Source organism: Salvelinus fontinalis, unplaced genomic scaffold (assembly GCF_029448725.1).
Source record: "Salvelinus fontinalis isolate EN_2023a unplaced genomic scaffold, ASM2944872v1 scaffold_0780, whole genome shotgun sequence".
NCBI classification, from domain to species: domain Eukaryota; kingdom Metazoa; phylum Chordata; class Actinopteri; order Salmoniformes; family Salmonidae; genus Salvelinus; species Salvelinus fontinalis.
This window is the reverse complement of record NW_026600989.1, coordinates 60,338-71,496: the sequence shown is the minus strand read 5'-3', so window position 1 is coordinate 71,496 and position 11,159 is coordinate 60,338. Positions and strand designations below refer to the sequence as shown.

The 11,159-nt window shown below is 47.9% G+C and overlaps 1 protein-coding gene across 5 annotated transcripts in view; it reads left to right on the top strand.

The window, feature by feature from the left end:
• Positions 1-108: 108 nt before the first annotated feature.
• The window catches only part of LOC129847334 (epsin-3-like), a 28,850-nt gene continuing 17,799 nt past the window's right edge, over positions 109-11,159 (top strand). For 3 of the 5 annotated variants that reach the window (XM_055915097.1, XM_055915096.1, XM_055915095.1), the window contains exon 1: positions 111-476. The gene's annotated coding sequence lies outside the window, so the exon portion shown is untranslated. Of the gene's footprint in view, positions 477-11,159 lie in introns of all 5 variants that reach the window. The other 2 variants (XM_055915094.1, XM_055915093.1) reach the window with 2 other exon arrangements.

Sequence of the window (11,159 nt, the reverse complement as noted above, 5' to 3'; positions counted from 1 at the left end):
CATCGGAGGAGCGTGGGTTAAACGCTGACTGCATTCTACCCACTACCCAGTATCCACCCCCATCCCGCCCCCTCGCTCTCCCTCTCGCTCAGCTGTGTGTACGAGTACCTGCCATGCGTGCGTGCGTGCGTGTGTGAGTGGGCGCGCGAGTGTGCCATGCCGGTGGTTGTCCAATGCGGATTTCACGGTTGCTGCCCGCCTCGTGTCTCGCGAACTTCACCCGAAAAGGAACAGACTCCTCGGAATTCCACTGCCGTTCCACGCACGGGGCTGAAGCACGGCATTCTGCCTGTCTGTCCACATTCGGGAATAGCCTACCGATAGCTCCCTTACTCGCTGCATCTCTGTGATACGGTTCAGTGCAGCTGATACCGGTGGTCTAGTACTGCTGGGGAATACCGACACTGCAGAGAGAGGGAAGGAGCGGAGAGGAGGATGGTGCCTGGTTTAGGAGGAGGGAGGTGATCATGGCAGAGGTAAGCGGAACGGACAGAATGCGGTAAACTTAACACACAGGACACCTGGGTTTTTAGGTTACCGCGACATAAAAACTAATACAAATTACTGGGGGTTTTAAACAGCCAAAGCTTTTTATTACTGAAACTTGGATGATTTCGATATATTAGTTCGTTTGACATTATTCGGCAGTTTATTTGTGCAACAAAAGCGGGGGGTGTTGTATAGGTCGTGTAGGCAATTTGAGGGTGTATGTTGTTGTTAGTTAGTGTAGCCATGTTTTCTTGACAGCTCAGATTGGACGATGAGCACATCGCGTTGCATAAGAATATTTGCATGAGTGCTTGGTAGTTTAGTAGTCAGTTCTTCCTCTAGCCTTTTGGGGGCCCTACGCGGCATTTGGTCAGGGGGCACCCCCCCTCCTCGCAGGCAGAACGTTTTAGTGATATGTGTGGGAGTGACTAATGAAATCAATGGGGGCCCCCAGGAGGTCAGGACCCCTGAGCACATGCCCTGTGTTCCGGTCGGTAATTTGGTGATGATTAGGCCTATTACAAGGGTTAGATCGCTGGGTAGATTACCTTACCTATCAATCAAAAAAATGTTAGCTGACATTGGCTAATTGAGTGACTGACAGGGACTGACAACCAGTGGTGTAAAGTACTAAAGTCAAAATACTTTAAAGTGTTTTAAGTCGTTTTTTTGGTGTATTATTTATATTTTTGACAACTTTTACCCCACTACCTTCCTAAAGAAAATATTGTACTTTTTCTTCCATAGTTAAATTCAGACACTTATCAAGAGAACATGTAGTACATCCCTACTGCCTCTGGCGGATTCACTAAACACACATGCATCTTTTGTAAATAATCTCTGGGTGTTGGAGTGTGCCCCTGGCTATCTGTAAATAATCTCTGAGTGTTGGAGTGTGCCCCTGGCTATCTGTATATAATCTCTGAGTGTTGGAGTGTGCCCCTGGCTATCTGTATATAATCTCTGAGTGTTGGAGTGTGCCCCTGGCTATCTGTACATAATCTCTGAGTGTTGGAGTGTGCCCCTGGCTATCTGTACATAATCTCTGAGTGTTGGAGTGTGCCCCTGGCTATCTGTATATAATCTCTGAGTGTTGGAGTGTGCCCCTGGCTATCTGTACATAATCTCTGAGTGTTGGAGTGTGCCCCTGGCTATCTGTACATATTAAAAACAAGAAAATTGTGCTGTCTGCTTTGCCTAATCAAATGAATTTTAAGTAATTTCTTACTTTTTTAAACTTTTTTTTTTACCTTTACCTCCCTTATCTCACCTCACTTGCTCATATTGTATATAGACTTATTTTTCTACTGTATTATTGACTGTATGTTTGTTTTACTCCATGTGTAACTCTGTGTTGTTGTATGTGTCGAACTGCTTTGCTTTATCTTGGCCAGGTCGCAATTGTAAATGAGAACTTGTTCTCAACTAGCTTACCTAGTTAAATAAAGGTGAAGTAAATGAACTTAACTATAATCGAGCAATTACATTTACTTTTCATACTTAAGTATATTTAAAACCAAATACTTTTAGACTTTTACTCAAGTAGTATTTTACTGGCTGACTTTCACTTTTACTTGAGTAACTTTCTATTAAGGTATCTATACTTTTACTCAAGTATGACAATTGGATACGTTTTCCACTACTGATGACAACAAGAGAAAAACTGCTGATGAACAAAAAACACATTTAGAAATGTTACTTTTCTAATTCTCAAGAGTAAGTTGAGACCCTGACTCAGTTTATATACAGTATCAGTTAAACATTATGGACACAACTACTCATTCTTGGGTTTTTCTTTATTTTTTATGATTTTCTACATTGTAGAATAATAGTGAAGACATCACAACTATGAAATACCACATATGGAATCATGTAGTAAGCATCGGTCTAAGGCACTGCATCTCAGTGCTAGAGGCATCACTACAGACCCTGGTTTGATTCCAGGCTGTATCACAACCGGCCGTGATTGGGAGTCCCATAGGGCAGCGCACAATTGGCCCAGCGTAGTCCGGGTTTGGCCGGGGTAGGCCGTCATTATAAATAAGAATTAGTTCTTAACTGACTTGCCTAGTTAAATAAAGGTTAAATAAATAATAAATCGGATGGCGTATCGCTGCAGAATGCTCTGGTAGCCATGATGGTTTAGTGTGCCTTGAATTTCAATGCAGCAATTCGACCATGAAGGCCTGATTTACGCAGTCTCCTCAGAACAGTTGATGTTGAGATGTGTCTGTTACTTAAAGTCTGAAGCATTTATTTGGGCTGTCATTTCTTTCTGCTTATTTGAGCTGTTCTTGCCATAATATGGACTTGGTCTTTTACCAGATAGGGCTATCTTCTGTATACTACCCCTACCTTGTCACAACAAAATTGGCATCAAACGCATTAAGAAGGAAAGAAATTCCACAAATTTACTTTTAACAAGGCACACCTGTTAATTGAAATACATTCCAGGTGACTACCTCATGAAGCTGGTTGAGAGAATGCCAAGAGTGTGCAAATCTGTCATCAAGGCAAAAAGGGTGGCTACTTTGAAGAATCTAAAATATATTTTGATTTGTTTATAGTGTTGTTGGTTACTACATGATTTCATGTGTTATTTCACAGTTTTGATGTCTTCACTATTATTCTACAATGTAGAAAATAGCAAAAATAAAGAAAAACCCTTGAATGAGTAGGTGTCTCCAAACTTTTGACATGTATTGTATATTTAATGCAATAGTCGGGGGAGGGGCCCTTGTAACCTATAGCGGGCTGCTGCATGGATAGGTGTGTGTGTGTGACACTGCTGGGAATAGACACGCCTTGCCTCTCCACCTGTTAAAGGCAGCTGCTCCTCTACTTCCCATGCACAGCTGACTGTAAACAGGGGGGCGTGTGATAGACAAATTACATACTTACCTGATTTGTTTGATATTAATTAGCAAACAATTATTTAGTGAACAAACAGTAAGATATTTCTGTCCTGCTAATGCTGTGTTTTATGGTCTCCACTCTAGTTCCCTGCAGCTAATCTGGGCGTATGGTCACTAGAGATGGCTTGAGCTGACAAATGAGTGAAAGACTGCATTACATAGACAAGATGTGGTGGGTGTAACCGAGACAGAGATAGCCAGGAGAGGTTTAGAACAATTCCTCATTGTCTCTAAATCATCCTTCCATCTGGGAAAGTAAGCCAAGGGTGGGTTAAGACAACAACCCACGTGCAGATAACGACAGGATGAACCCAGAGTGGCTTATGATGCTCCTTGGTCTGCATGAGGGGGGCTGAAACAACCATGACTGAGCATTGTTAGTGGCAGCTATATATAGTACTCTGCATTTGTGTAAAGCTTAGGTTACTCGCTCCAAAACTCAAGGGTGGGGGATCGACCAGCCTTATTTTAGCAATAATTAATCAATACTAAATAAAGATGATTGTTTAAAGAAATGACCAAATCTCTCTCAGTACTGAATTTCCACAACAGATGTAACACGCCGTGAGCACCACGCGCTGCATTTCTCCTCCACGTTCAACGGCCCAATGAGGGCTCTATCCTCAGAGTCACTCGTCTGCTACAAGGACCCTGACAGGGGACAGCCCAATGAGGGCTCTATCCTCAGAGTCACTCGTCTGCTACAAGGACCCTGACAGGGGACGGCCCGTGTTGATTGGAGCTACAAGGACCCTGACAGGGGACGGCCCGTGTTGATTGGAGCTACAAGGACCCTGACAGGGGACGGCCCATGTTGATTGGAGCTACAAGGACCCTGACAGGGGATAGCCCATGTTGATTGGAGCTACAAGGACCCTGACAGGGGATAGCCCATGTTGATTGGAGCTACAAGGACCCTGACAGGGGATAGCCCATGTTGATTGGAGCTACAAGGACCCTAACAGGGGACAGCCCATGTTGATTGGAGCTACAAGGACCCTGACAGGGGACGGCCCATGATGATTGGAGCTACAAGGACCCTGACAGGGACAGCCCATGTTGATTGGAGCTACAAGGACCCTGACAGGGGACGGCCCATGTTGATTGGAGCTACAAGGACCCTGACAGGGATAGCCCATGTTGATTGGAGCTACAAGGACCCTGACAGGGGACGGCCCATGTTGATTGGAGCTACAAGGACCCTGACAGGGATAGCCCATGTTGATTGGAGCTACAAGGACCCTGACAGGGGACAGCCCATGTTGATTGGAGCTACAAGGACCCTGACAGGGGACGGCCCATGTTGATTGGAGCTACAAGGACCCTGACAGGGATAGCCCATGTTGATTGGAGCTACAAGGACCCTGACAGGGATAGCCCATGTTGATTGGAGCTACAAGGACCCTGACAGGGGACGGCCCATGTTGATTGGAGCTACAAGGACCCTGACAGGGGATAACCCATGTTGATTGGAGCTACAAGGACCCTGACAGGGGACAGCCCATGTTGATTGGAGCTACAAGGACCCTGACAGGGGACAGCCCATGTTGATTGGAGCTACAAGGACCCTGACAGGGGACGGCCCATGTTGATTGGAGCTACAAGGACCCTGACAGGGATAGCCCATGTTGATTGGAGCTACAAGGACCCTGACAGGGGACGGCCCATGTTGATTGGAGCTACAAGGACCCTGACAGGGGATAACCCATGTTGATTGGAGCTACAAGGACCCTAACAGGGGACGGCCCATGTTGATTGGAGCTACAAGGACCCTGACAGGGGACAGCCCATGTTGATTGGAGCTACAAGGACCCTGACAGGGGACGGCCCATGTTGATTGGAGCTACAAGGACCCTGACATGGGACGGCCCATGTTGATTGGAGCTACAAGGACCCTAACAGGGGACGGCCCATGTTGATTGGAGCTACAAGGACCCTAACAGGGGACGGCCCATGTTGATTGGAGCTACAAGGACCCTGACAGGGGATAACCCATGTTGATTGGATCTACAAGGACCCTGACAGGGGATAGCCCATGTTGATTGGAGCTACAAGGACCCTAACAGGGGACGGCCCATGTTGATTGGATCTACAAGGACCCTAACAGGGGACGGCCCATGTTGATTGGAGCTACAAGGACCCTAACAGGGGACGGCCCATGTTGATTGGATCTACAAGGACCCTGACAGGGGATAGCCCATGTTGATTGGAGCTACAAGGACCCTGACAGGGGACAGCCCATGTTGATTGGATCTACAAGGACCCTGACAGGGGATAGCCCATGTTGATTGGATCTACAAGGACCCTGACAGGGGATAGCCCATGTTGATTGGAGCTACAAGGACCCTGACAGGGGATAGCCCATGTTGATTGGTGCTACAAGGACCCTGACAGGGACAGCCCATGTTGATTGGAGCTACAAGGACCCTGACAGGGGACAGCCCATGTTGATTGGAGTTACAAGGACCCTGACAGGGGATAGCCCATGTTGATTGGAGCTACAAGGACCCTGACAGGGGACGGCCCATGTTGATTGGAGCTACAAGGACCCTGACAGGGGACGGCCCATGTTGATTGGAGCTACAAGGACCCTGACAGGGGACGGCCCATGTTGATTGGAGCTACAAGGACCCTGACAGGGGACGGCCCATGTTGATTGGAGCTACAAGGACCCTGACAGGGGACGGCCCATGTTGATTGGAGCTACAAGGACCCTGACAGGGGATAACCCATGTTGATTGGAGCTACAAGGACCCTAACAGGGGACGGCCCATGTTGATTGGAGCTACAAGGACCCTGACAGGGGACAGCCCATGTTGATTGGAGCTACAAGGACCCTGACAGGGGACGGCCCATGTTGATTGGAGCTACAAGGACCCTGACATGGGACGGCCCATGTTGATTGGAGCTACAAGGACCCTAACAGGGGACGGCCCATGTTGATTGGAGCTACAAGGACCCTAACAGGGGACGGCCCATGTTGATTGGAGCTACAAGGACCCTGACAGGGGATAACCCATGTTGATTGGAGCTACAAGGACCCTTACAGGGGACAGCCCATGTTGATTGGAGCTACAAGGACCCTGACAGGGGACAGCCCATGTTGATTGGATCTACAAGGACCCTGACAGGGGATAGCCCATGTTGATTGGATCTACAAGGACCCTGACAGGGGATAACCCATGTTGATTGGAGCTACAAGGACCCTGACAGGGGATAGCCCATGTTGATTGGAGCTACAAGGACCCTGACAGGGGATAGCCCATGTTGATTGGAGCTACAAGGACCCTGACAGGGACAGCCCATGTTGATTGGAGCTACAAGGACCCTGACAGGGGACAGCCCATGTTGATTGGAGTTACAAGGACCCTGACAGGGGATAGCCCATGTTGATTGGAGCTACAAGGACCCTGACAGGGGACGGCCCATGTTGATTGGAGCTACAAGGACCCTGACAGGGGACGGCCCATGTTGATTGGAGCTACAAGGACCCTGACAGGGGACGGCCCATGTTGATTGGAGCTACAAGGACCCTGACAGGGGACGGCCCATGTTGATTGGAGCTACAAGGACCCTGACGGGACGGCCCATGTTGATTGGAGCTACAAGGACCCTGACAGAGGACGGCCCATGTTGATTGGAGCTACAAGGACCCTGACAGGGGACGGCCCATGTTGATTGGAGCTACAAGGACCCTGACAGGGGACGGCCCATGTTGATTGGAGCTACAAGGACCCTGACATGGGACGGCCCATGTTGATTGGAGCTACAAGGACCCTAACAGGGGACGGCCCATGTTGATTGGAGCTACAAGGACCCTAACAGGGGACGGCCCATGTTGATTGGAGCTACAAGGACCCTGACAGGGGATGGCCCATGTTGATTGGAGCTACAAGGACCCTTACAGGGGACAGCCCATGTTGATTGGATCTACAAGGACCCTGACAGGGGATAGCCCATGTTGATTGGAGCTACAAGGACCCTGACAGGGGACAGCCCATGTTGATTGGATCTACAAGGACCCTGACAGGGGATAGCCCATGTTGATTGGAGCTACAAGGTCCCTGACAGGGGATAACCCATGTTGATTGGAGCTACAAGGACCCTGACAGGGGATAGCCCATGTTGATTGGAGCTACAAGGACCCTGACAGGGACAGCCCATGTTGATTGGAGCTACAAGGACCCTGACAGGGACAGCCCATGTTGATTGGAGCTACAAGGACCCTGACAGGGGACAGCCCATGTTGATTGGAGTTACAAGGACCCTGACAGGGGACAGCCCATGTTGATTGGAGCTACAAGGACCCTGACAGGGGACGGCCCATGTTGATTGGAGCTACAAGGACCCTGACAGGGGACGGCCCATGTTGATTGGAGCTACAAGGACCCTGACAGGGGACGGCCCATGTTGATTGGAGCTACAAGGACCCTGACAGAGGACGGCCCATGTTGATTGGAGCTACAAGGACCCTGACAGGGGACGGCCCATGTTGATTGGAGCTACAAGGACCCTGACAGGGGATAACCCATGTTGATTGGAGCTACAAGGACCCTGACAGGGGACGGCCCATGTTGATTGGAGCTACAAGGACCCTGACAGGGGACGGCCCATGTTGATTGGAGCTACAAGGACCCTGACAGGGGACGGCCCATGTTGATTGGAGCTACAAGGACCCTGACAGGGGATAACCCATGTTGATTGGAGCTACAAGGACCCTGACAGGGGATAACCCATGTTGATTGGAGCTACAAGGACCCTGACAGGGGACGGCCCATGTTGATTGGAGCTACAAGGACCCTGACAGGGGACGGCCCATGTTGATTGGACGGATGTTACTCGGGGGAAAAGAGGAATTCAAGGGTAGAACAAGAACAGTGCTTTTACATCCCTTCACTGAAATCTCTGAACTGCTGATACCCTTTCTCTATTTTCTCCTCAAGTCTCTCTCCTCTCTCCTCTCTCTCTCCTCTCTCTCTCCTCTCCTTCCCCCTCTCTCTCCTCTCTTCTCTCTCTCTCTCCTCTCCCTCCTCTCTCTCCCCCCTCTCTATCCCCTCTCTCTCCTCTCTCTCTCTCCTCTCCCTCCTCTCTCTCCCCCCTCTCTATCCCCTTTCTCCCCTCTCTCTCTCGCCTCTCGCCTTCTCTCCTCTCCCTCCCCCCTCTCTCTCCTCTCTCTCCTCTCTCTCCTCTCTCTCCTCTCTCTCTCGCCTCTCGCTCTCTCTTCATTGAGAACTGGCAAGGAGGTCATGTTTGTGTCAGCATACCCAAATTGATGTGTGTGTGTGTGCGTGTGCGTGCGTGTGTGTCTGTGTGAGTGTGTGAGAGAGAGAGAGCTGGAGATGATTTGTCAGAAAGGTGATACTGATTGAACTGCTGATGTCTCCATTCTTTATTTTCTCTGTGTCCTCAAGTCTGTCTCTCCTCTTTCTGTGTCCTCAAGTCTCTCTCCTCTTTCTGTGTCCTCAAGTCTGTCTCTCCTCTCCTCTTTCTGTGTCCTCAAGTCTCTCTCCTCTCCTCTTTCTGTGTCCTCAAGTCTGTCTCTCTCCTCTCCTCTTTCTGTGTCCTCAAGTCTGTCTCTCTCCTCTCCTCTTTCTGTGTCCTCAAGTCTGTCTCTCTCCTCTCCTCTTTCTGTGTCCTCAAGTCTGTCTCTCTCCTCTCCTCTTTCTGTGTCCTCAAGTCTGTCTCTCTCCTCTCCTCTTTCTGTGTCCTCAAGTCTGTCTCTCCTCTTTCTGTGTCCTCAAGTCTGTCTCCTTCTCTCCTCTTTCTCTGTCCTCAAGTCTGTCTCTCCTCTCCTCTTTCTGTGTCCTCAAGTCTGTCTCCTCTTTCTCTCCTCTTTCTGTGTCCTCAAGTCTCTCTCCTCTCTTCTTTCCTGCTCTCTCCTCTCTTCTCTCTCTCCTCTCCTTTCCCTCCCTCTCCCTCTCTCGCTTCCTTTCTCTCAGTGTGTATTGCAGTTCCTCAGTGATATTGCTGAAGTCAGCACTACTGCAGGACAAAGCATTCTGTGACTGTTCTGTTCATCCTAACATCCTATTGGAGACCGGCTGTAGAACAAGCCGTCCTATAGGAGGACATTTGAAATAGAGAACTAACTAAAGACCCTGTTTGCAAACTGAGCCAATAATTGGGCAAAATATCCTAATTTGTCTACTTGTGTAAATGCAGACAAAGGGCTACACATTTCAGTTTTTGTACCTAGCACTAACACACCTGATTCCACTCATCAACTCATGATCAAACCTGTGATTAGTGGGATCAAGTGTGTCGTGCTGAGGCAAAAATAGAAATGCACCCCGTTTGAGTCCCCAGAACCAGGATGAAGAAACACTGGTTTAAATGGGTTAATTGTGATGTGAACACAGTCTGATGTACACAGGAGCCAGATACAGGCGAGATAAATACAGTCACAGCTCTTAAGAGATGAAGTCCCTAATGTCTCTGGTAATACATGAGTTTAGATGTGAAAGTGGGTTACAGTGTGTGTGTGTCTGTCCTGTACGTGAGAGGGTGTGTGTGTGTGTGTGTTTTGGCCTGGATAAGACCTAGCTCTGCTAGACACATCAATAGTGCCACTTTTTATGACCTACTTCCTGTTAACAAGTAGAATACGGTTCCTCCTACACCCTGATCTAAGGTCAGTTATGTGTTTTCCCTCTAACGGTTCAGGGTAGTATTAGGGAAGTGTAATCTGGTACAAGATCAGTGACTAGATTAATATCTAATAGTTCAGGTTATGATTATGGGAGTGTAATCTGGTCCTAGATCAGTGACTAGGTTAGTATCTAATGGTTCAGGTTATGATTATGGGAGTGTAATCTGGTCCTAGATCAGTGGTTAGGTTAGTATCTAATGGTTCAGGTTATGATTATGGGAGTGTAATCTGGTCCTAGATCAGTGGTTAGGTTAGTATCTAATGGTTCAGGTTATGATTATGGGAGTGTAATCTGGTCCTAGATCAGTGGTTAGGTTAGTATCTAATGGTTCAGGTTATGATTATGGGAGTGTAATCTGGTCCCAGATCAGTGGTTAGGTTAGTATCTAATGGTTCAGGTTATGATTATGGGAGTGTAATCTGGTCCTAGATCAGTGACTAGGTTAGTATCTAATGGTTCAGGTTATGATTATGGGAGTGTAATCTGGTCCCAGATCAGTGGTTAGGTTAGTATCTAATGGTTCAGGTTATGATTATGGGAGTGTAATCTGGTCCCAGATCAGTGGTTAGGTTAGTATCTAATGGTTCAGGTTATGATTATGGGAGTGTAATCTGGTCCCAGATCAGTGGTTAGGTTAGTATCTAATGGTTCAGGTTATGATTATGGGAGTGTAATCTGGTCCCAGATCAGTGGTTAGGTTAGTATCTAATGGTTCAGGTTATGATTATGGGAGTGTAATCTGGTCCCAGATCAGTGGTTAGGTTAGTATCTAATGGTTCAGGTTATGATTATGGGAGTGTAATCTGGACCTAGATCAGTGACTAGGTTAGTATCTAATGGTTCAGGATAGTATTTGTTGCAGGAAACTGACTAGGTCTGCAGGCTGCAAGGCAACAAATTCAGCATTGGCCACAGGACAATAAATCAATCTAGTCTCTTCAGAGTTCGTCCCAAAATGGCACCCTATTCACGTTAAAGGACACTACATTAGATTCACATTAAAGGACACTACATTAGACCAGAACCTGTAAGGCTCTTGTTAAGAGTAGTGCACTATATGGAATATGATTCACTATATATGGAATATGATGCACTATATATGGAA